This window comes from Mesoplodon bidens (genome assembly GCF_964165515.1).
Source record: "Mesoplodon bidens genome assembly, chromosome: 19".
Classification (NCBI taxonomy): domain Eukaryota; kingdom Metazoa; phylum Chordata; class Mammalia; order Artiodactyla; family Ziphiidae; genus Mesoplodon; species Mesoplodon bidens.
Window position 1 is genome coordinate 23,852,082 of NC_138179.1, and position 24,274 is coordinate 23,876,355.

Genomic DNA, 24,274 nt, shown 5'->3' on the forward strand with positions numbered 1-24,274 from the left:
TTTAATCCTGGAATTCAGATGAGGGTGGTCTCTGAGAATAAGACATGCTGAAAAAATGATTTCCCAGCATTTATAAGCAGACATTTGGAAGCACAATCTATTTACATAACTGCAAAAATATGGAAATGGTGTACAGTGAAGAGCTGTTCCCAGCTTCGTTAGCCTAAATAAATCCCCTCTGTCATCAATAAATGAATAAAGCAGAGTCTTACCTCTGGATTCCAGATGAAGATGCAGGTTCAGAAGCGTCTAACACTGTAAAACAACAAGTTTCTTACTAGTGAAGCTCTGAAATTCCAGTAAGCTAGTTACAGAATTAAAATATTTCCCTGGTCTAAAACTTGTCTGTATGAAAATAAAAGTCAAAGTTGGGAGGAACAGTCGCATGCTCAGAGATGGGCCACGGGGTAAGCTGTTTCTGCCCCCAGAGTCCTTCAGGTCCCAAGGCCCCCATCACTTACCTCTGGGTTCTTGGTGGAGATGAAGCAGGAGGGCTCCTTCGTGCTTATATAGGGGCTGATGTGCTGATGCTGCAGCTACCTCCTCTTTGTTAGAGCAAGACATTTGGCAGCATGAACCCTCAAAGTAATCTGTACTGACATCTGTCAGGTTTGGATATAATTAGAAGTATTCATATTATTTTGAGTATGTGAACCAATCTCCTATAAATAACGTGACAGCGACCAATCTGCTGGCAGAGAATGCTTTCTAGTGTGCTGCGAAGGTAATCTTCGACAGTGCCTGGTGGGGCCTCCTAAAAGCTATATTCGTTTTGGCAAACTCTCTCGCACATGCCTGTGGTGACCCAGTGATCACATACTCAGCGATGCATTGCTTTCAGGGCCCTATAACCACTTTTCCTTCTTTGGTACCACAGGAACCCCCACCTCCTCCACACCCTTGGGCCGCTTCCAAGGCTCCCCCTTGGAGTCTGGGCTCGGGCAGCAGGGCCAAGGTGAGAGGAGATGCTATCCTGAGTCTCTACCGTCGGGTCAGTGTCCATCCACTCAACACTGAAAAAAATGATTATTTACTACAAAATAATAGGTATCCATTGTAGGAAAAAAATACAGATAAGCAAAGAGGAAAAAATATCTATAATCCCAATATGCAGAGATAAGATATAGACATATAAGTACATATATGTCTTACAACCTATTTTAAAAATTATATCACAGGTAATTTTCATACCACTAATGAAATTTACACCCTTATTCTTTCTTTTTTAAAATAATTAATTAATTAATTTTGGCTGCATTGGGTCTTCGTTGCTGCGCGCAGGCTTTCTCTAGTTGCGGCGAGCAAGGGCTGCTCTTCATTGCGGACCACGGGCTCTAGGTGTGCGGGCCTCACTAGCTGTGGCATGTGGGCTCAGTAGCTGTGGCTCGCGGGCTGTAGAGCGCAGGCTCTGTAGCTGTGGTGCACTGGCTTAGCTGCTCTGCGGCTTGTGAGATCTTCGCGGACCAGGGCTCAAACCTGTGTGCCCTGCATTAGCAGGCGGATTCTTAACCACTGTGCCACCAGGGAAGTCCGTACACTCTTATTCTTTAAACAAATTATATTATGATCATTCTTTTAAAGTTAGAATCTTTTCTTCTTTTAATGGCTAGGGATATTGAGGTATAATTTATATACAGCAAAATTGACTCTTTTTAGGTGACGGTTATATGAGAGTTTTTCTGCTGCTATTTAAAAAATATTTTTAAATTTACAATAAAATTCACTTGTTTTATAGTTCTATGAGTTTTTGCATGTGCACTCTTTCTTGTAACCACTGGCGTAGACAGGATGCAGAACTTCATCTCTGTGAGTTTCGATAAACGTGCTGTTGTGTAACCTCTTACGTTCTAATTATATGAAAAATTAAAGCCTTGTAGATAAGACTAAAATTAATTGGATTGCATCTAATGTCTCATCAAATACGATATTTGATGTATACTTTATATCTGGTTTTCTAATAATTGTAATCATAAATGTGAATTAAACTGTTCCATTCGTAGATATAAGGCCAAGAGAATTGAAAACATACGCTTATACAAAAACTTGCACATAAATGTTCATAACAGCATTATCCATAATAGCTAAGTGGAAACAACCCACATGTCCATCAACAGACAAATGGATAAATAAAATGTGGTATATCCATACAGTGGTATATTATTCAGCCATGAAAAGGAATGAAGTACTGATACATGATACAACATGGATGAACCTTGAAAACACTAATGCTAAGTAAACGAAGCTGGATGCAATGTGTTCATATTTGAATAACAAGAACAGGCAAATCCACAGAGACAAAAAGTAGGTTAGTGGTTGCCAGACAATGGTCTGGAGAGGAGAGATTGGGGAATGACTGCTAATGGGGTTTCTTTTTGAGGTGATGAAAATGTTCTGGAATTAGATAGTGGTTATGGCTGCATAACTTTGTGAATCTACTAAAACCACTGAATTGTTCATTCAAATGGTGAATTTTATAGTATGTGAATTATATATATAAAATGCATTGGATTTTACCACTGTTTTTTCTGTATCTATTGAAATTATATTTTTTTCTCCTCTCACTTGTTAATATAATGAACTGTGTTAGATTTCCTCACTTTTACTGTTCTGCAATTCATGAAATAAAACCTATTGATGTAATGTTTAATTTCCTGCTGCTTTAAGTTTACGCATTTTTTTTGTAAATGTGGAATTTCTGCATCTGAGTTCATATGGGATTAGGCCGTAGTTGTCTTTTCTTGTGCTATCCTTTTCTGGTTTTGATACAGGATTGTGCTAGTTTTGTAAAATGAGTGCCTCCCATTTGTTTCTATTTTCTTCAACAGTGTGTTTAGGATGTGAATAATCTGTTCCATGAAGGCTTGGAACAGTTCCTTCAGGAAACTCGTTTTGCCTGTAGCCTCTTTGGAGGAGAAATCTTTCAATCTAATTTAAGTTTTTTCATGACTATTGATTAGTTTGTTCAGAGTTTCTACCTTTTTTTTTTTTTTTTGCCCATTTGGAGAATTTATATTTTCCTAGAAAATTGCCCATTTCACGTGGGTTTTTAGATTTTTTTTGTGCCTATCTTTTTATAGTTAAAAAAACTCCTGTGTAGGCATCTATTCCTTTTAATTTTTTTAACGTATTTTAATTTTGTTCTTTTTATTTTAAACCGTATTTGCCAAAGTTTTGTCTTTTGTGTTGGTCTTTTTAATTTAGATTTACCAAATAAGTTTTCTTCTATTTTATTATTTTCTGCTTTTAATCTTATTCATTCCTTTATTTCTTTAGTTTTTTTATATTGGTCTTTAATCTAGCATCTTGAACTGAAAGCTAACTTCATTTACTTTCATTCTTTCTTATGATCTTGCATGTTTATTTATGGTTATAAATTTTTCTTTGGTTACTACTTTGGCTAAATCCCATGGGTTGATATGTAGTACCCTTGTATGATTGTCCTTCAATTATAATTATTTTAAAGCTTCTATTTCCATTTCAACTCCCAAATTATCTAAAGTATTTTTTTCCAGATGTATAAATTTGAGCTTCGTGGGGAGGATTCTCTTTTAGCTGATAGTTCTTTTTATTGTATGTGTGTGTGTGTGTGTGTGTGCGCGTGTGCGCGCGCATGCACATGCAGTTTATTTCCTAGTAGGCCCAATAGGAATGAGGGATCTCATGTGTTTATTTTTGTGCATGTAAGTAATACAATAATTCAGATAGCATCCAGAGCAGAATATTATCAGCACCCCATAAACCTTTCTTGATCCTCCTCATTATAACTCTTATTTCCCTCTCCTAAAGGTAACTATGATTTTTACTTTTTTATTAAGAAAAAATTTTTTACCATCTTTATTGGAGTATAATTGCTTTACATTGTTGTGTTAGTTTCTGCTGTATAGCAAAGTGAATCAACTATATGTATACATATATCCCCATATCCCTTCCCTTTTGCGTCTCCCTGCCATACTTATTATCCCATCCCTCTAGGTGGTCACAAAGTACCAAGCTGATCTTCCTGTGCTGTGTGGCTGCTTCGCACTAGCTATCTATTCTACATTTGGTAGTGTATATATGTCAATGCCACTCTCTCACTTCGTGCCAGCATACTCTTCCCGCTCCCCATGTCCTCAAGTCCATACTCTACATCTGCGTCTTTATTCCTGTCCTGCCCCTAGGTTCTTCAGAAGCATTTTTTTTTAGATTCCATATATATGTGTTAGCATACAGTATTTGCTTTTCTCTTTCTGACTTACTTCACTCCGTATGACAGACTCTAGGTCCATCCACCTCACTGCAAATCACTCAATTTCGTTTCTTTTCATGGCTGAGTAATATTCCATTGTGTATATGTGCCACATCTGCTTTATCCATTCATCTGTTGATGGACACTTAGGTTGCTTCCATGTCCTGGCTATTGTAAATAGTGCTGTAAATGAACATTGTGGGTAGGTACATGGCTCTTTTTGAATTATGGTTTTCTCAGGGTATATGCCCAGTAGTGTGATTGCTGGGTTATATGGTAGTTCTATTTTTAGTTTTTTAAGGAACCTCCATTCTGTTCTCCATAGTGGCTCTATCAATTTACACTCCCACCAACAGTGCAAGAGGGTCCCCTTTTCTCCACACCCTCTCCAGCATTTATTGTTTGTAGATTTTTTGATGATGGCCATTCTGACTGGTGTGAGGTGATACCTCATTGTAGTTTTGATTTGCATTTCTCTAACGATTAGTGATGTTGAGCATCCTTTCATGTGTTTGTTGGCAATCTCTATATCTTCTTTGGAGAAATGTCTATTTAGGTCTTATGCCCATTTTTGGATTGGGTTGTTTGTTTTTTTGTTATTGAGCTGCATGAGCTGCTTGTATATTTTGGAGATTAATCCTTTGTCAGTTGCTTCATTTGCAAATATTTTCTCCCATTCTGAGGGTTGTCTTTTTGTCTTGCTTATGGTTTCCTTTGCTGTGCAAAAGCTTTGAAGTTTCATTAGGTCCCATTTGTTTATTTTTGTTTTTATTTCCATTTCTCTAGGAGATGGGTCCAAAAGGATCTTGCTGTGATTTATGTCATAGAGTGTTCTGCCTATGTTTTCCTCTAAGAGTTTGATAGTTTCTGGCCTTACATTTAGGTCTTTAATCCATTTTGAGTTTATTCTTGTGCATGGTGTTAGGGAGTGTTCCAATTTCATTCTTTTACATGTAGCTGTCCAGTTTTCCAAGCACCTTTTATTGAAGAGGCTGTCTTTTCTCCATTGTATATTCTTGCCTGCTTTATCAAAGATAAGGTGACCATATGTGCATGGGTTTATCTCTGGGCTTTGTATCCTGTTCCATTGATCTATATTTCTGTTTTTGTGCGAATAACATACTGTCTTGATTACTGTAGCTTTATAGCATAGTTTGAAGTCAGTGAGACTGGTTCCTCCATCTCTGTTTTTCTTTCTCAAGAATGATTTGGCTATTCGGGGTCTTTTGTGTTTCCATACAAATTGTGCAATTTTTTGTTCTAGTTCTGTGAAAAATGCCATTGGTAGTTTCATAGGGATTGCATTGAATCTGTAGATTGCTTTGGGTAGTATAGTCACTTTCACAATGTTGATTCTTCCAATCCAGGAACATGGTATAGCTCTCCATCTGTTTGTATCATCTTCAGTTTCTTTCATCAGTGTCTTACAGTTTTCTGCATACAGGTCTTTTGTCTCCTTAGGTAGGTTTATCCCTTGGTATTTTATTCCTTTTGCTGCAGTGGTAAATGGAAGTGTTTCCTTAATTTCTCTTTCAGATTTTTCATCATTAGTGTATAGGAATGCAGGAGGTTTCTGTGCGTTAATTTTATATCCTCTTACTTTACCAAATTCATTGATTAGCTCTAGTAGTTTTCTGGTAGCATCTTTAGGATTCTCTATGTGTGGTATCATGTCATCTGCAACAGTGACAGTTTTACTTCTTTTCCGATTTGGATTCCTTTTATTTCTTTTTCATCTCTGATTGCTGTGGCTAAAACTTCCAGAGCTATGTTGAATAAGAGTGGTGAGAGTGGGCAACCTTGTCTTGTTCCTGATCTTAGTGGAAATGGTTTCAGTTTTTCACCATTGAGAATGATGTTGGCTGTGGGTTTGTCATATATGGCTTTTATTATGTTGAGGTAAGTTCCCTCTATGCTTACTTTCTGGAGAGTTTTTATCATAAATGTGTGTTGAATTTTGTTGAAAGCTTTTTCTGCAACTGTTGAGATTATCATATGATTTTTATCCTTCAATTTATTAGTATGGTGTATCACACTGATTGATTTACGTATATTGAAGAATCCTTGCATTCCTGGGATAAACCCCACTTGATCATGGTGTATGATCCTTTTAATGTGCTGCTGGATTCTGTTTGCTAGTATTTTGTTGAGGATTTTTGCATCTATGTTCATCAGTGATATTGGCCTGTAGTTTTCTTTTTTTGTGACATCTTTGTCTGGTTTCGGTATCAGGGTGATGGTGGCCTCAGAGAATGAGTTTGGGAGTTTTCTTCTGTCTGCTATATTTTGGAAGAGTTTGAGAAGGATAGGTGTTAGCTCTTCTCTAAATGTTTGATAGAATTTGCCTGTGAGTCCATCTGGTCCTGGGCTTTTGTTTGTTGGAAGATTTTTTTTTCTTTTTTTTTTTTTTTGCAGTACGCAGGCTTCCCACTGTTGTGGCCCCTCCCATTGTGGAGCACAGGCTCCGGACGTGCAGGCTCAGCTGCCATGGCTCATGGGCCCAGCTGCTCCGCAGCATGTGGGATCTTCCCGGACCGGGGCACAAACTCATGTCCCCTGCATCAGCAGGCGGAATCTCAACCACTGCACCACCAGGAAAGCCTGTTGGAAGATTTTTTTTTTTTTTTTTTTTTTTTTTTCTTTTTGCGGTATGCGGGCCTCTCACTGTTGTGGCCTCTCCCGTTGCGGAGCACAGGCTCCGGACGCGCAGGCCCAGCGGCCATGGCTCACGGGCCCAGCCGCTCCGCGGCATATGGGATCCTCCCAGACCGGGGCACGAACCCGTATCCCCTGCGTCGTCAGGCGGACTCTCAACCACTGCGCCACCAGGGAGGCCCTGTTGGAAGATTTTTAATCAGAGTTTCAATTTCAGTGCTTGTGATTGGTCTGTTTATATTTTCTATTTCTTCCTGGTTCCATCTCGGAAGGTTGTGCTTTTCTTAGAATTTGTCCATTTCTTCCAGGTTGTCCATTTTATTGGCGTAGAGTTGCTTGTAGTAATCTCTCATGATCCTTTGTACTTCTGCAGTGTCAGTTGTTACTTCTCCTTTTTCATTTCTAATTCTGTTGATTTGAGTCTTCTCCCTTTTTTTCTTGATGCGTCTGGCTAATGGTTTATCAATTTTGTTTATCTTCTCAAACAACCAGCTTGTAGTTTTATTGATCTTTGCTATCGTTTCCTTCATTTCTTTTTCATTTATTTCTGATCTGATCTTTATGATTTCTTTCCTTCTGCTAACTTTGGGGGTTTTTTGTTCTTCTTTCTCTGATTGCTTTAGGTTTAAGATTAGGTTGTTTATTTGAGATTTTTCTTGTTTCTTGAGGTATTGCTATAAACTTCCCTTTTAGAACTGCTTTTGCTGCATCCCATAGGTTTTGGCCATCGTGTTTTCATTGTTATTTGTTTCTAGATATTTTTTGATTTCCTCTTTGATTGCTTAAGTGACCCCTTGGTTATTTAGTAGCATATTGTCTAGCCTCCATGTGTTTGTATTTTTTACAGTTTTTTTTTCCTGTAATTGCTATGTAGTCTCATGGCGTTGTCGGAAAAGATACTTGATATGATTTCAGTTTTCTTAAATTTACCAAGGCTTGATTTGGAACCCAAGATATGGTCTATCCTGGAGAATGTTTCATGAGCACTTGAGAAGAAAGTGTATTCTGTTGTTTCTGGATGGAATGTCCTATAAATATCAATTAACTCCATCTTGTTTAGTGTGTCATTTAAAGCTTGTGTTTTCTTATTTATTTTCATTTTGGATGATCAGTCCATTGGTGAAAGTCGGGTGTTAAAGTCCCCTACTATTATTGTGTTATTGTCGATTTCCCCTTATGGCTGTTAGCATTTGCCTTATGTATTGAGGTGCTCCTATGTTGGGTGCATAAATATTTAGAATTGTTATATCTTCTTCTTGGATTGATCCCGTGATCATTATGTAGTGTCCTTCTTTGTCTCTTGTAATAATCTTTATTTTAAAATCTGTGTTGTCTGATATGAAAATTGCTGCTCCAGCTTTCTTTTGATTTCCATTTGCATGGAATATCTTTTTCCATCCCCTCACTTTCAGTCTGTATGTATTCCTAGGTCTGAAGTGGGTCTCTTGTAGACAGCATATGTACGCGTTTTGTTTCTGTATCCATTCAGCCAGTCTATGTCTTTTAGTTGGAGCATTTAATCCATTTACATTTAAGGTAGTTATCGATATGTATGTTCCTATTACCATTTTCTTAATTGCTTTGGGTTCGTTATTGTAGGTCTTTTCCTTCTCTTGTGTTTTCCTTCATAGAGAAGTTCCTTTGGCGCTTGTTGTAAAGTTGGTTTGGTGGTGCTGAATTCTCTTAACTTTTGCTTATCTGTAAAAGTTTTAATTTCTCCATCGAATCTGAATGAGATCCTTGCTGGGTAGAGTAATCTTGGTTGTAGGTTTTTCTCTTTCATCACTTTAAATATGTCCTGCCACTCCCTTCTGGCTTGCAGAGTTTCTGCTGAAAGGTCAGCTGTTAACCTATGGAGATTCCCTTATATGTTATTTGTTGTTTTTCCCTTGCTACTTTTAATATTTTTTGTTTATGTAATTTTTGATAAGTTGAATAATATGTGTCTCAGCGTGTTTCTCTTTGGGTTTATCCTGTATGGTACTCTCTCTGCTTCCTGGACTTGATTGACTATTTCCTTTCCCATGTTAAGGAAGTTTTTGACTGAAATCTTTTCAAATATTTTCTCAGACCCTTTCTTTTTCTCTTCTTCTGGGACCCCATAATTTGAATGTTGGTGCGTTTAATGTTGTCCCAGAGGTCTCTGAGACTGTCCTCAATTCTTTTCATTCTTTTTTCTTTATTCTGCTCCCTGGCAGTTATTTCCACCATTTTTGTCTCTTCCAACTCACTTACCTGTTCCTCTGCCTAAGTTATTCTGTTATTGATTCCTTCTAGACATTTTTAATTTAAGTAATTGTGTTTTTCATCACTGTTTGTTTGCTCTTTAGTTCTTCTAGGTCCTTGTAAATGTTTCTTGTTTTTTCTCCATTCTGTTTCCGAGATTTTGGATCATCGTTACTATCATTACTCTGAATTCTTTTTCAGGTAGGTTGCCTATTTCGTCTTCATTTATTTGGTCTTATAGGTTTTTACCTTGCTTCTTCGTGTGTAACATATTTTTTTGTCATTTCATTTTTTTTGGATGGGTGGTGCTGTATTCTTGTCTTACTGGTTGTTTGGCCCGAGACATTCAGCCCTGGAGTTTGCAGGCAGTTGGATAGAGCTGGGTCTTAGTGCTGAGATGAGGACCCTGGGAGGCCTCACTCCGGGGTCTCCCTCCAATTGATATTCCCTGGGATCTGAGGTTCTCTGTTAGTCCAGTGGTTTGGACTTGGAGCTCCCACCACAGGATCTCGGGCCCAACCTCTGGCCTGGAACCAAGATCCCGCAAGCGTGCAGCAGGCGAAGTAGTGGTCCTCCAAAGACATGGACATCCAAATCCCTCGAACTGCCCGGCTGATGCGTGGCGATGGGGACCTGGAGCCACTGGAGGGTCAGGGTGGTGGCCTGAGGCGCACAGGGTGGCCTGGTGTCCTTGGGGTCAGAGTCGGGCCATCTGTGCCACCCATGCCGACTGGTGTGCCAGGAAATCTGCCTGAGCTTGACAGGAATCTGAACCCCAGATTCACGTCCAATGCCCTGGATTTGCTATTAACATTTTCTTAATTGTTTTGGGTTTGTTGTTGTAGGTCTTTTCCTTGTAGGTCTTTTCCTTCTCTTGTTTTTTCTGCCTAGAGAAATTCCTTAGCAGTTGTCGTAAAGCTGGTTTGGTGGTGCTGAATTCTCTTAGCTTTTGCTTGTCTGTAAAGGTTTTAATTTCTCCATCGAATCTGAATGAGATCCTTGCTGGGTGGAGTAATCTTGGTTGTAGGTTTTTCCCTTCATCACTGTAAATATGTCCTGCCACTCTCTTCTGGCTTTCAGAGTTTCTGCTGAAAGATCAGCTGTTAACCTTATGGGGATTCCCTTGTGTGTTATTTGTTGCTTTTCCCTTGCTGCTTTTAATATTTTTTCTTTGTATTTAATTTTTGATAGTTTGATTAATATGCGTCTTGGTGTGTTTCTCCTTGGATTTATCCTGTATGGGACTCTCTGTGCTTCCTGGACTTGATTGATTACTTCCTTTCCCATGTTAGGGAAGTTTTAAACTATAATCTCTTCAAATATTTTCTCAGTCCCTTTCTTTTTCTCTTCTTCTTCTGGGACCCCTATAATGCGAATGTTGGTGCATTTAATGTTGTCCCAGAGGTCTCTGAGACTGTCCTCTGTTCTTTTCATTCTTTTTCTTTATTCTGCTCTGCTATAGTTATTTCCACTATTTTATCTTCCAGGTCACTTATCCGTTCTTCTGCCTCAGTTATTCTGCTATTGATTCCTTCTAGAGAATTTTTAATTTCATTTATTGTGTTGTTCATCATTGTTTGTTTTCTCTTTAGTTCTTCTAGATCCTTGTTAAACGTTTCTTGTATTTTATCCATTCTATTTCCAAGATTTTGGATCATCTTTACTATCACTACTCTGAATTCTTTTTCAGGTAGACTGCCTATTTCCTCTTCATTTGTTTGGTCTGGTGGGTCTTTACCTTGCTCCTTCATCTGCTGCATATTTCTCTGTCTTCTCACTTTGCATAACTTACTGTTTGGGGTCTCCTTTTTGCAGGCTGCACGTTCGGAGTTCCCGTTGTTTTTGGTGTCTGCCCCCAGTGGGTAAGGTTGGTTCAGTGGGTTGTGTAGGCTTCCTGGTGGAAGGTATTGGTGCCTGTGTTCTGGTGGATGAGGCTGAATCTTGTCTTTCTGGTGTGCAGGACCGCATCCAGTGGTGTGTTTTGGGGTGTCTGTGAACTTATTATGATTTTAGGCAGCCTCTCTGCTGATGGGTGGGGTTGTGTTCCTGTCTTGCTACTTGTTTGGCATTGGGTGTCCAGCACTGGAGCTTGCTGGTCATTGAGTGGAGCTGGGTCTTAGTGTTGAGACGGAGATCTCTGGGAGAGCTCTCACCAATTGATGTTACGTGGGGCCAGGAGGTTTCTGGTGGTCCAATGTCCTGAACTCGTCTCTCCCACCTCAGAGGTTCAGGCCTGACACCTGGCCAGAGCTCCAAGACCCTGTCAGCCACATGGCTCAGATGAAAAGGGAGAAGAAAAAGAAAGAAAGAAAAATAAAATAAATAAAGTTATTAGAATAAAAATTTTAAAAAAATATTATTAAAAAAAGAGCAACCAAACCAATAAACCAATCTGCCAATGATAACAAGCACTAAAAACTAAACTAAGATAAACATATAAATCTGAAAGTAGTCAGTCGCATACAGCAAACCCCAAGTCTACAGTTGCTCCCAAAGTCCACCACCTCAGTTTTGGTATGATTTGTTGACTATTCAGGTATTCCACAGTTGCAGGGTACATCAAGTTGACTGGAGATTTAATCCGCTGCTCCTGAGGATGCACGGAGAAATTTCCCTTTCTCTTCTTTGTTTGCACAGCTCCTGGGGTTCAACTTTGGATTTGGACCCACCTCTGCATGTAGGTCGCCCTCTGGTGTCTGTTCTTCGCCCAGACAAGAGGGGGTTAAAGGAGCGGCTGATTAGGGGCCTCTGGCTCACTCAAGCTGGGGGGAGGGAGGGGTACGGAGTGCGGGGCAAGCCTGCGGCGGCAGAGGCCAGCGTGACGTTGCACCAGCCTGATGCGCGCCCTGTGTTCTCCCAGGAAAGTTGTCCCTGGATCACGGGACCCTGGCAGTGGCGGGGTGCACAGGCTCCCGGGCGCAGGGATATGGATAGTGACCTGTACTTGCCCACAGGATTCTTGGCTGCAGCAGCCGTGTCAGCATTTCATGCCCGTCTCTGGTGTCTGCGCTGATAGTCGCGGCTTGCTCCTGTCCCTGAAGCTCGTTTAGGTGGTGCTCTGAATCCCCTCTCCTCACGCACCCTGAAACAATGGTCTTTTGACTCTTAGACAGTTCCAGACTTTTTCCTGGACTCCCTCCTGTCTAGCTGTGGCGTACTAGCCCCCTTCAGGCTGTGTTCACGCAGCCAACCCCGGTCCTCTCTCAGGGATCTGACCTCCGAAGCCCGAGCCTCAGCTCCCAGCTCCCAGCTCCCACCCGCCCCGGCGGGTGAGCAGACAAGCCTCTCAGGCTGGTGAGTGCTGGTCGGCACCGATCCTCTGTGCGGGAATCTCTCCACTTTGCCCTCTGCACCCCTGTGGCTGTGCTCCCCTCCATGGCTCCAAAGCTCACCCCCACCCACCCACCCCCCATCTCCACCAGTGAAGGGACTTCCTAGTGTGTGGAAACCTTTCCTCCTTCACAGCTCCCTCCCAGAGGTGCAGGTCCTGTCCCTATTCTTTTGTCTTTGTTTTTTCTTTTTCTTTTCCCCTACCCAGGTACGTGGGGAGTTTCTTGAGTTTGGGGAAGTCTTGAGGTCTTCTGCCAGTGTTCAGTAGGTGTTCTGTAGGAGGTGTTCCACATGTAGATGTATTTGTGATGTATTTGTGGGGAGGAAGGTGATCTCCACATCTTACTCCTCCACCATCTTGAAGTTCTTCCCAATTTTTACTTTTATGATAATAGTTTCTCTGCTTTTCTTTATAGTTTATAGTATGCTTCCATAAACAATGCATATACATTTTCCTTGCCCCCACCCCATGCAGATACATTTTTTTACCTGTTTTTAAGCTTCATATGAAGACAACTTTATTTATTCTTTAGTGTCTTGCTTCTTTTGCCCAACATTATTGTGAGATTTTTTTCCATGAAGTTACATGTAACTGTATTTTATTTTCATTACTGTACAGTATTACATTGTGTGATAATGTAATTTATTCATTCTACTGTAGACAAAATTTGGGGTTGTTCCCAGTTTTTTCTATAGTTTAAATTTTATTTACATTTTGCAAGATGAATAGTGACCGTCATGTCTGTGATATCTTGTTCTAGAAATAGTTGATACTTCTTTTGTGGCTTTGTACGTGGGTCAGGTGTTGTTCCTCCCCTTCCTCCTTCTCCTACTCTTCTTCTTTTAACAGGTTCATTCAGGTAGAATTTTATATACCTTAAAAGTCATTCATTTTAAGTATATAGTTCAGTGAGTTTTAATAAATTTATGCAGATGTGCAGCCATAACCACAATCCAGTTTTATAACACTTTCATCAACTGAAAAAGTTCCCTTTGCCCATTTGTAATCACATTCCAGCCCAGACTCCAGCCAACAACTGATATGCTTTCTATTTCTATAGTTCTGCCTTTTCTAGAAATTTCATATAAATGGAATCCTACAGTGTGTAGTCTTTCCTGTCTGGCTTCTTTCCCTTAGCATGCTTTTGAGTTCATCCATGTTGTTGCATATATCAGTAGTTCATACATTTTTGTTTCCAAGTAGTAGTCTATTGTATAGATGTGCCACATTTTCTTTATCCATTCAAGTTGATGGACATTTGAATTATTTCTAGTTTTGGCTATGATGCATAATGCTAGTGATAATATTCCATACAAGTCATTGTGTGGACATTTGTTTTCATTTCTCTTGGGTAGATAACTAGGAGTTGAATTGCTAGATTGTATATGGCTGCTTTCTTAAGAAACTGCCAAATTCTTTCCCACCGTGGCTGGACCATTTTACATTTCCACCAATAATATGAGGCTTCCAGTTTTTTTACATTTTCACCTACACTTGTATTGTCCTTCCTTTTGGTTATAGCCATTCTAGTGAGTGTAAAGTGGTATCTTACTGTGGTTTTAATTTGTATTTCCTTAATGAATAATGATTTTGATTACTTTTCATGTGTTTATTTGCCATTCATGTATTTTCTTTAGGTGAAGAGTCTATCCAAATCTTTAGCCCATTTAAAAAAATTGGATCATTTTCTTACTTACTTATTAGAGGTCTTTATGCATACACACATATATAGATATATGTTTTGATATAAGTCCTTTATCAGATATATGATTAACAAATATTTTATTTCAGTCTGTGGCTTGTCTTTTCTTTTTCTATTTATTTATTTATTTGTTTATTTGTTTGTTTATTTATTTATTTATTTATTTATTTGCATCTGGTCTTAGTTGCAGCAGGCGGGCTCCTTAGTTGTGGCATGTGAACTCTTAGTTGTGGCATGCATGTGGGATCTAGTTCTCTGACCAGGGATCGAACCTGGGCCCCCTGCATTGGAAGCGCAGTCTTATCCACTGTGCCACCAGGGAAGTCCCTTTATTTTCTTAAGGGTGCCTTTTGAAGAGCAAAAGTTTTAAATTTTGATGAAGTCCAATTTATCAATATATTTTTTTATAGATCACGCTTTTTGTGTCATATCTTACAAATATTTCCTAATGCAGAGTCACAATATTTTTCTTGTATGTTCTTTTGTATGTATGTTATATTAATAGCTCTTACTTTTAGGTTTATATACCATTTCAAGTTAAGTTTTGGGTCTGGTGTGAAGTAAGGGTCTAGGTTCATTTACTTTTATGTATAGATGTCCAGTTGTTTTAGTACCATTTGATGAAAGACTATCCTTTCCTTACTAAATTACCTTAGTATATTTGCTGAAAATATTTAATGACTTTTCTTGTTTTAAAATTGAAACTATTTAGTATGAGAAAACTACTGAGTTTTCCTCCCCAGAGTCAACAACAGTTATCAGATTCTTGTGTGCCCTTGAGAGGTATTTTATGCATGTATAAGCAAATATAGTTATATTCTTTTTCTCCCCCTACATGACTCAATTTTTGTGAATGTTTTAGATCAGTGTTTTTAACCTTTTTTTCATAACTGCCCACTGAAGAGAAAAATTAAATTAAATTTATTAAGTTTAATTTCTCTTTAAGAAATGAATACTAAGTAATAAGATTTTAATTAAATGGATTTAAATTTAAACTTTAATTTCTCCATGACAAAAGAGATTAAGCAATAAGGTTTTTTTCAGATATGCTTGAGCTTTTTTCCTGGGGGAGAGGAGCGGCACAGACTATTATAATACTAAGACATTTTTGCTCCCTTAGGTACTAATTTTTACTTTCTAAGGAGTGATGTCACCTCCACTGAGAATGTATATATTAGATGTTTGAAAAGCATTTATGTTCCCTCATTGTTGGCTACAAAATTTTATTTATCTTTACAATTCAGCTTATTATTTGTTTTTCAAATCATCTGTATTTTAGTTTTGTCTGCTTGATCTGTGATTTTTCTAATAGATGTAAGTTAAAATACTCCACTCTGATTATTCTCAGATTGTTCAGATTTTTGTTTGTGTAATTCAAAGATAGTTGCCAACTCCAGATAAATTTATAATAATTTTATCTTTCTGGTAGATTGTACCTTTTAAAAATGAAATATGAACTATCCCGGCTGCTTTAATATTATTTTGCTTTGAGTTGTGTTTTTGCTAATACTTTGCTATACTGTGTTGCTTTTACTTTTGGGTAGCATATATATGGATTATCTTTTCCCATACCTTTATTTTCAGACTTTCTGAATATTTTATTTTACGTCTAACTTTAAAAAATCAAGTAGCTACTTTAAAAATTCATTATGCAAACTTCTTTTAATAAGTAAGTTTTAGAGGCAGCAAACTGGCTGGTGTGCCTTTTATGGTGTGCACAGTGTTTTAAATATCCATGTAACTAGCCAGACGTTATTTTTGTATGATTTTAGGCAAGTCACCTAACCTCTGTAAGTTTCAGTTTGTTCATCTGTTAAAGGAAAATTATAATAATTTCCCACCACCTCACAGGATTAATGAGAAATATAATTAATCCTCACAAGATGAGTGAGAAATACATGTAAAGCATCTAGCATAGTATCTGGCACTGTAGAAAGTATTTGATAAATATTGGCTATTACCAATAGCCATCGTGAGCCAATTACCACTCTATTTAAAACCATGTAAAAGATAGGGCTGTATCACTATGGGTCATGGGATATCACTGGAGTCTTTTAAACAAGGAACAGATGTTATAAGATTTGCATTTTAAACACAATTATGGTAGCATCATGGAAGATGGATTAGAGGAGTGCAACAGAGATAAAGAACCTCTGCAGTTGTTGTACTATTTTAGGAAAGAGCTAAGAACCTAAACTAAGCCAGTAGCTCTTGGAAAAGAAAAGAGGTGGGGAGTGGGGAATTGTAGACTTGACTGTGCTTGCTGCTGGTGAAACAGAAATAATTTTAGATGTTTAGGAATCCTTTAAATTTATCCTACCCCAAGACAACGAAAACTAAACTGAATTTCCTGAGATTAGGGTAATGTTTCTCAGTGGAAAGGGAACAGACTTGGAAGTAATAGGCGAAGGATAGAGCTATAATTCAATGGCAAATTGCAATATTAGAGTTTCCAGGAATAATAAACTTTTACCAGATGATGAAGTAGCAAGCCACCCTACCTGACATCAAACATATTTTAGAAATGTGGTGATGAAAACAGTGTGAAGTTAGTGTAGGTGAAGACAAGTAGATCAGTAGAACATAATATAGTCCAAAAATGGGTTCTTGCATGTATAGAAATTTAGTATATGAAAAGGTGGCATTTGAAATCACTTGGAGGGAAAGAAAGGACTATTGAATAAATGGCATTGAAACTTAAAAAAAAATTAAATTAGGTCCTTGCCTGACACCATTTATAAAAATAAGTTCTAGGGCTTCCCTGGTGGCGCAGTGGTTGAGAGTCCGCCTGCCGACGCAGGGGACACGGGTTCATGCCCCGGTCGGGGAAGATCCCACATGCCGCGGAGCGGCTGGGCCCGTGAGCCATGGCCGCTGAGCCTGCACGTCCGGAGCCTGAGCTCCTCAACGGGAGAGGCCACAACAGTGAGAGGCCCACGTACTGCAAAAAAAAGAAAAAAAAAAAAAAGTTGATTGTAGCAAATGATGGTGTGAGGGAGTGGATACTGTCATATCCTGTGGATAAGGGTGTAAAATTCCGGGCGGTTTGTTACGTCTTTTGAAATTTAAAATTGCAGTAATTTCCCTCTTACTCTCTTTCCTATGGAAGCACAGGGGGACAAGAGGTATGCCAAGATTATGCATTTAGCATTTCTTCTAATAGCAAAACTTTAGAAACAACTTAAATGTCCTTTCATTTACTTTGTAATAAATTAAGTGGCCACCTGTTGAGTGGTGGTGCTCTGGTTATGTGGTGAGTGGTTGAAACCTAACACTTTAATCTGAGATTTGGATCAACATAATGTATTTTCCACTTGTTTTCTTTGAGATATAGCCCTGAAAATGGGAAACCTTATTTAAAATGACAAACAATGAAGTAAAGCGTTTTAATGGGCAATATATAAGAAAACTAAACTATGAGCTATATTTTGCTAAAGCTTATTTGTTGGTATATTCCAATCTTTCTCCAATGCAGATCTCTCTCTCTTTTTTTTAAATTTATTCATTTATTTATTTATTTTTGGCTGCGTTGGGTCTTTGTTGCTGCGTGTGGGCTTTCTCTAGTTGCGGCGAGCGGGGGCTACTCTTGGTTGCAGTGTGCAGGCTTCCCATTGCAGTGGCTTCTCTCGTTGCGCAGCATGGGCTCAGCTGCTCCGTGGCGTGTGGGATCCTCCCGGACCAAGGCTTGAACCCGTGTCCCCTCCACTGGCAGGCGGATTTCTAACCATTGTGCCACCAGGGAAGTCTGCAGATATCTCTTATATAATTCTTGTGTGACAAGTCATCTCTTTTAACTTAGAGCAAAAGCTCTTCCAGGGTCTGGCTTATATCCCTTGTCCTTGCTTTTCTCACTGGTATGTGCTTACAGTTAAGCCCAGAGTCAGCATTAGGTTACTGTATCTAATGATCCTTCTGCTCTGAGAGCCCTTGCCAAAAATTAGTTTACAGTTCCCAAGACTCTCTTTGCCCTAAGCACTACTCTCTTTTCATGACTCATACCAAAGAGGGATGTTGTTTAGATACATCCATGTTCTTCCATGTAGTTCATTTCTTTTTATTGGTGAGTAGTTTCCCATCGTGAGGATTTACCGTATTTTTTTCATCTATTCTCTTGCCAATGGATATTCTTTCTTTCTGTGGACATATCTTTTATTTCTTTTGGTTAAATCCAAAGAGTGGAATAGCTATATCAAAAGGTGTAAAAGTATGTATTTAATTTAAAAGAAATGGCCAAACAATTAAAAAATACTTGAGCCATTTTACATCCTCACTAGCAATATATGAGAAATGTAGTTGCTCAGCATCCTTGTCAACATTTATCATTGTCAGTCTTTATAATTTTAGCCATTCTTATGGACATGTAGTGGAAGCTCCTTGTGGTTTTAATCTGTATCCTCTAGACCAGTGATACTGAGCATCTTTTAATTTGGTTATTGGACCTTCACATATCTTTTTTCTGAAAGTGTCTGTGAAAGTCTGTTGCCCATTTTTATTGGACTGTTTGCTTTTTTATTGGTTTATAACATTATATAACTTTTATGTGTACAGTATTACATTTCAACTTCTGTATGCACTATGGTGTGCTCACCACCAAAGGTTTAATTTCTATCTAGTCACCATATAGTTGACCCCCTTTACCCATTTTTCCCTCCCCCAACCCCCTTCTCCTCTGGTAACCACTACTCTACTCTGTTCTCTGTATCTGTGTTTGCTTTTGTTTATTTTGTTTTGTTTTGTTTGTTTAGTCCACATATTAGTGAAATCATACAGTATTCATCTTTTTCCATCTGATTTATTTCATTTAGCATAATACCCTCAAGGTCCATCCATGTTGTTGTATATGACAAGATTTCACCTTTTTATGGCTGAGTAGTATTCTATATATACCACATCTTCTTTATCCATTCATCCATCAGTGGACACTTAGGTCGTTTTCATATCTTGGCTGTTGTAAATAATGCTGTGATGAACATAGGAGTGCGTATATCTTTTTTAATTAATGTTTTCATAATCTCTGGATAAATACCCAGAAGTGGGATAGCTGGATCATATGGTAGTTCTATTCTTAACTTTTTGAGGAATCTCCATACTGTTTTCCATAGTGGCTACACCAATTTACATTCCCATCAGCAGTGCATGAGGGTTCCCTTTTCTTTACATCTTCACCAACACTTGTTACGTCTTGCCTTTTTGATAATAGCCATTCTAACAGGCTTAAGGTGATGTCTCATTGTCATTTTGATTTGCATTTCCCTGATAATTAGTGATGTTGAAAATCTTTTCATGTACCTGTTGGCCATCTGTATATCATCTTTGGAAAAAATGTCTAGTTAACTCCTCTGCCTATTTTTTAATCAGGTTGTTTATTTTTTGGTTGTTGAGTTGTATGAATTCTTTATGTATTTTGGATATTAACCCATTAATGGACATGATTTGCAAATATCTTCTTTCATTTGGTAGGTTGTCTTTTTCTCTCTCCTCTCTTTCTGATATCCCCATTACACATATACTGGTGTGTTTAATGGTTTTTCATGTTTCTCTGATTTTTTTTTTCCATTTCTTTCTCCTCTCTTCTTTGGTTTGCATAGTCTCTATCACTCTGCCTTCAAGCTTGCTTATTCTTTCTTTCTGTTCAAATATACTGTTAAGCCCCGCTAATGAATTTTTATTTGTTATTGTGCTTTTCAATTCCAGAATTCCATTTGGTTCCTTTAAAATAATTTCTTTTAAAAATATTTATTTATTTATTTATATTTTGACTGCACTGTTTTTTTTTTTTTTTCCTTTTAATTTATTTATTTTTGGCTGCATTGGGTCTTTGTTGCAGTGTGCGGGCTACTCTTTGTTGCGGTGCGTGGGCTTCTCACTGCGGTGGCTTCTCTTGTTGCAGAGCACGGGCTCTAGGCGCCCGGGCTTAAGGAGTTGTGGCTCGCAAGTTCTGGAGTGCAGGCTCAGTAGTTGTGGCGCGCGGGCTTAGTTGCTCGGTGGCATGTGGGATCTTCCCGGACCAGGGCTTAAACCCATGTCCCCTGCATTGGCAGGTGGATTCTTAACCACTGTGCCACAGGGAAGCCCCTGCACTGGGTTTTAATTGCGGCATGCAAGCTTCTTAGTTGCAGCATGTGGACTCTTAGTTGCAGCAAGGGAATCTTAGTTGCGGCGTGCATGTGGGATCTAGTTCCCAGACCAGGGATCGAACCTGGGCCCCCTGCATTGAGAACGTGGAGTCTTATCCACTGGACCACCAGGGAAGTCCCAATAATTTCTATCTTTTTATCGATAGTTTCTATTTGATGTGAAATTGTCATCATGCCTTCCTTCCTTTTATCATGATTTCTTTTATCTCTGTGAACATATTTATACTTGCTATTTTGATGTCTTTTATGTTAAATCCAACAACTGGTTACTGTCACTGGGAGTTTGTGTCGCCTTCTTTTTTCAGTGTACAGGTCATAATTGTTTCTTTGTATGCCTCATAATTTTTTGTTGGAAACTAGACATTTTAGATAATATGTTGTAGCAACTCTGGGTACTGCCACCATTCTCAGTGGTTGAGAGCCTGCCTGCCGATGCAGGGGACATGGGTTTAAGCCCTGGTCCAGGAAGATCCCACATGTGGTTTTCAGAATGTAGTCCCTGGACTAGCAGCATCAGCATCACCTGGAACTTGTTAGAAATGCAAATTCTTGGGCCCCAAAATAGACCTACTGAATTAGGAACTCTGGAAGTGGGACCCAAAAATCTGTGTTTTAACAAGTCCTCCAGATGATTCTGATGCATGCTACATTTGAACACCACTGATGTGGAGGTTTGCATAATCCCTTGGCTCATGAGGAAGGATGCTGGAAGTCTTAATGCTCAGAGTCACCCCTCAGCAAAATTGTTAATAAATGGCCTTTGTGGACATATTTTCTTATCTCCTGCTTGCCCTCCCTCAGGGTTGTCCTCCTTCAGGCACATCTCAAGAGACCTCTTTCTTTAGATACTTTCTTAGTTGATTAGCCAATAATTCTCTTTCTTTAGATACTTTCTTAGTTGATTAGCCAATAATTCTAGCTAGGGTATTAGCTGAAATTAGTATATTTTCAATTTAATAAGAGATTAAAGTGAACATCCTCCAAGATGCCAAGTATTCAGTCTCTAATAGGAAGCTATTTATTTAGATATAAGATTGATAGAATAGGAGGTAATGTTTGGAGGTAATGTTTTGAGATTTCTTCCATTCTTGGTATCTCTTGGTTATGTGAACAGTTACGAATTGAGTTGAGGGAAGAAGATTCATGTTATTTCCAAGTATCAGTATGTCAGTGGTCTCACATTTTGCTTTCAGTGACCATGGCATTTAAGGCCTCAGAACATAGAGTGGTAAAGAAATTGGCCTTAGTATAAATTCTTAGGAGATTTTATTAGTTTAATGATACCTGGCTGGATACCAAAAGCACTAGGGCATGGTCATCTCTGCCTAGTTTCCTATGTGTATATTTTAAATAGGTTCATCAGTAAGTTAGGGAAAATGTCCCTTGCCCTTTGTAACTTTTCCCAGTCTTCTCCCAGTCTCAATTTCTTTCCAATACAGTTAGTCTAAGTGCTACTTATCAGGGAGGAATCAGACTTAAACTACCTCTATTTTTCCTGATTTAAAGTTGGTTTTGGAGACAGCCTCCTGCTCTCTCCTTGCTTGTATCCTGTTTAGATTCTCTTATCCAGTATCAATAGTTGAGAAACAGTTCCCAAATCTCAATGATACCTCATATCAATTAAAGACAATACAAAGAGTGTTATAAATATTTATAGATGATCATGTGTGGTTTTCTTGTAAGATATAAGGAAATAGGTCTATGAATCACTTAATCTGTGAGGAAGATGAAGAAGAATATTAACTAGCATAGTTGTGACTCTAAATCCTTGCTGCTTTAATCAGGGACCCCAGAGTAATTGACCCCTAGATAATGAAATCCACTCTCAACTCTCTACATAAGCAATTATTTAAATAGTTAGGAGACAGAATAATAAAGCAGTTGCCCATTGCTTTTGAGGTCAATAGGTTAACTCTACAGAGTTTAATTAAAATTTGATAATAAATGCCTACTCTAGGCAGGATATTTCATTAGTCTTCATCGTGGCCTAGGTAGAATATTCCTTATAATTATTTTCTACCCCTTTTAAATTCTCTTCTCATGAAGCAGGCTTCTTATTGCTAATTAGGATTCTCACACTGGGGAAAGAGATTCCCCAAAAGCAGCCTCCTCATTAGAAAGGGATATCCACCACTGTAAAAGAATAAATTGGTATTCAACTATCTTATTTTTAAAATGTCTACACAATGAAGCCAAATTGTAAGCTTTAAACAAGTATCACTGCTCCCCATCCCCCACTTTGGCAATAGCTATGATAAAATTTCAGTCACATTCTTTTTTATATTAAGAAATTATTTTTCTGGTTCCTGCTTAAAATATGTATGGTACTGAGAAAATTCAGGTTCCTTGGTAAGCAGAATTGTATGTAGAAATTAGGTCAACAGGAAGATTTATCTAAAAAGTTCTGTCCTTTTTCTTGGAGAGGTATGTGGTTCAGAGGAGAAAAATTTCCCCCCAGACGGAAATAAAAATCTATAACCACAAAGTAACTGGGAATGCTGTCAAACTGTCTAACCTCTCCAGTGCTCTCCTGGGCCTTTCTTTATACCAGTGTTGGAACCCTGCTTTCATTCTGCATTCTTGTTCATTTCTGTCACTGTCATCTCTAGTGTATCTCATTCAAAAAGCCTCCATAGTATTTCCAGGCTCTGGTCTTTCCTATCCTCCTTCATCCTCCACACTACTGCCAGAATTGCGTCAACTCTCCTCCTTGTGAAATTTGACAGGTTAGATACGTGTCCTAATTCTTTAGCCCTGTGTGTGAGGCTGAACCCCTCATAGGCAGGTCTTAGCTTCTATCTCTGGCCTTCTCAGATGCCCTTTGCTCATGGAGCCTCTGCTTCAACTACTCTGAAATCTCATGCTTGTTTTCTCTTCTTAGAATGACCATCTCCTTTTCTCTTTCACATGATAACTATTTACTCATCTTTTAGGAGCTAATTCTATCTCCCTTGGGAAACCTTTCTGGATTCCCCAGGTTCACATCTCACTCTATGTTAGTACCACACTTTGTTTTCATGCTTCTCTCAGAGTACGCATATTGTACCAGCATCTGTTTGAATTGCTATCACTTGCTGGCTTGAGCTCTTCAAAAGCAGGGATGGTTGTCATATCCTTGGTGCCAATTTCTGTACAGACACGTTCTTGATACTCAATAAAATTGGTTGAATGGAATTGAGTATCCATTAACCACCTTTGCATCCTCTTAGAGCACTTCATTTCATTTGCCTTCTATGAAAGTTGGTTCCCTGACCACATTCGTTTTTTGTCATTGTCTCTGACTGCACACAGTAGGAGCATAACAAATGTTGAATAAATGAATTAGTTCAATAGCACTATTGAGCTTGTAATTAAGAGACACATGTATTTTTAGACTGCAAAATTCTCTGCAGATTTATTTCCTTGACATTACAATGACATATGACAGTGACAAAGAACTTTACATTTTGTGCATTTCCTTGGTCACCTTTCAGCATTTGAATGAATTTCTCTTCACTTATGACTTTTGTGTGAACCTCCCGGCTCTTCACCCGCCGCTTGTTGACCTGCGACTCGGCAGTGTCAGCCCTTTCCTCGGCCTCTTCCAGCTCGTGCTGGATCTTGTGGAATTTGGCAAGGTCGACATTGGCTTGTTCCTCCTGAGAAAAGAAATGCATTTGAGAGAACAAGAAAATTTGACATTTTATGATTCTTACTGCCTTTGTTACTAAGAGCAGCTGTAGGATTTGCTTCATGAGTGAGAAAGCAAAAGGTTCTGTTCTTTGGTGATGTACCTATTTGGGGTAGGGCATCCCACATATTCACCTTTGTGTTGGTGGGCTTACAACCCCTGTTCACTCTCTCGCACTTGACTCTCTTCCTGACAAACTTAAGATGCTACAGTGACAACAGGGATATCAAAGTAGCAGGAATTTGAATCAACCTTGTTTCTGTGAAACAAACTTTAAAAAGTAGGCACTGTGGTAGTATTGGGTGTGGAGAACCTTAAGGAAGGT

At 38.7% G+C, this 24,274-nt stretch overlaps 1 pseudogene across 1 annotated transcript in view; it reads right to left on the reverse strand.

The window, feature by feature from the left end:
- Window positions 1-208: 208 nt before the first annotated feature.
- LOC308607666 (myosin-13-like) overlaps window positions 209-24,274 on the reverse strand; it is a 50,446-nt pseudogene continuing 26,380 nt past the window's right edge. The window contains exons 38-40 of the transcript in view: window positions 23,746-23,917; window positions 462-545; window positions 209-255 (exon numbers count right to left, since the gene is read on the reverse strand). The product of the transcript in view is annotated as a myosin-13-like (transcript). The remainder of the gene's footprint in view (window positions 256-461; window positions 546-23,745; window positions 23,918-24,274) is intronic.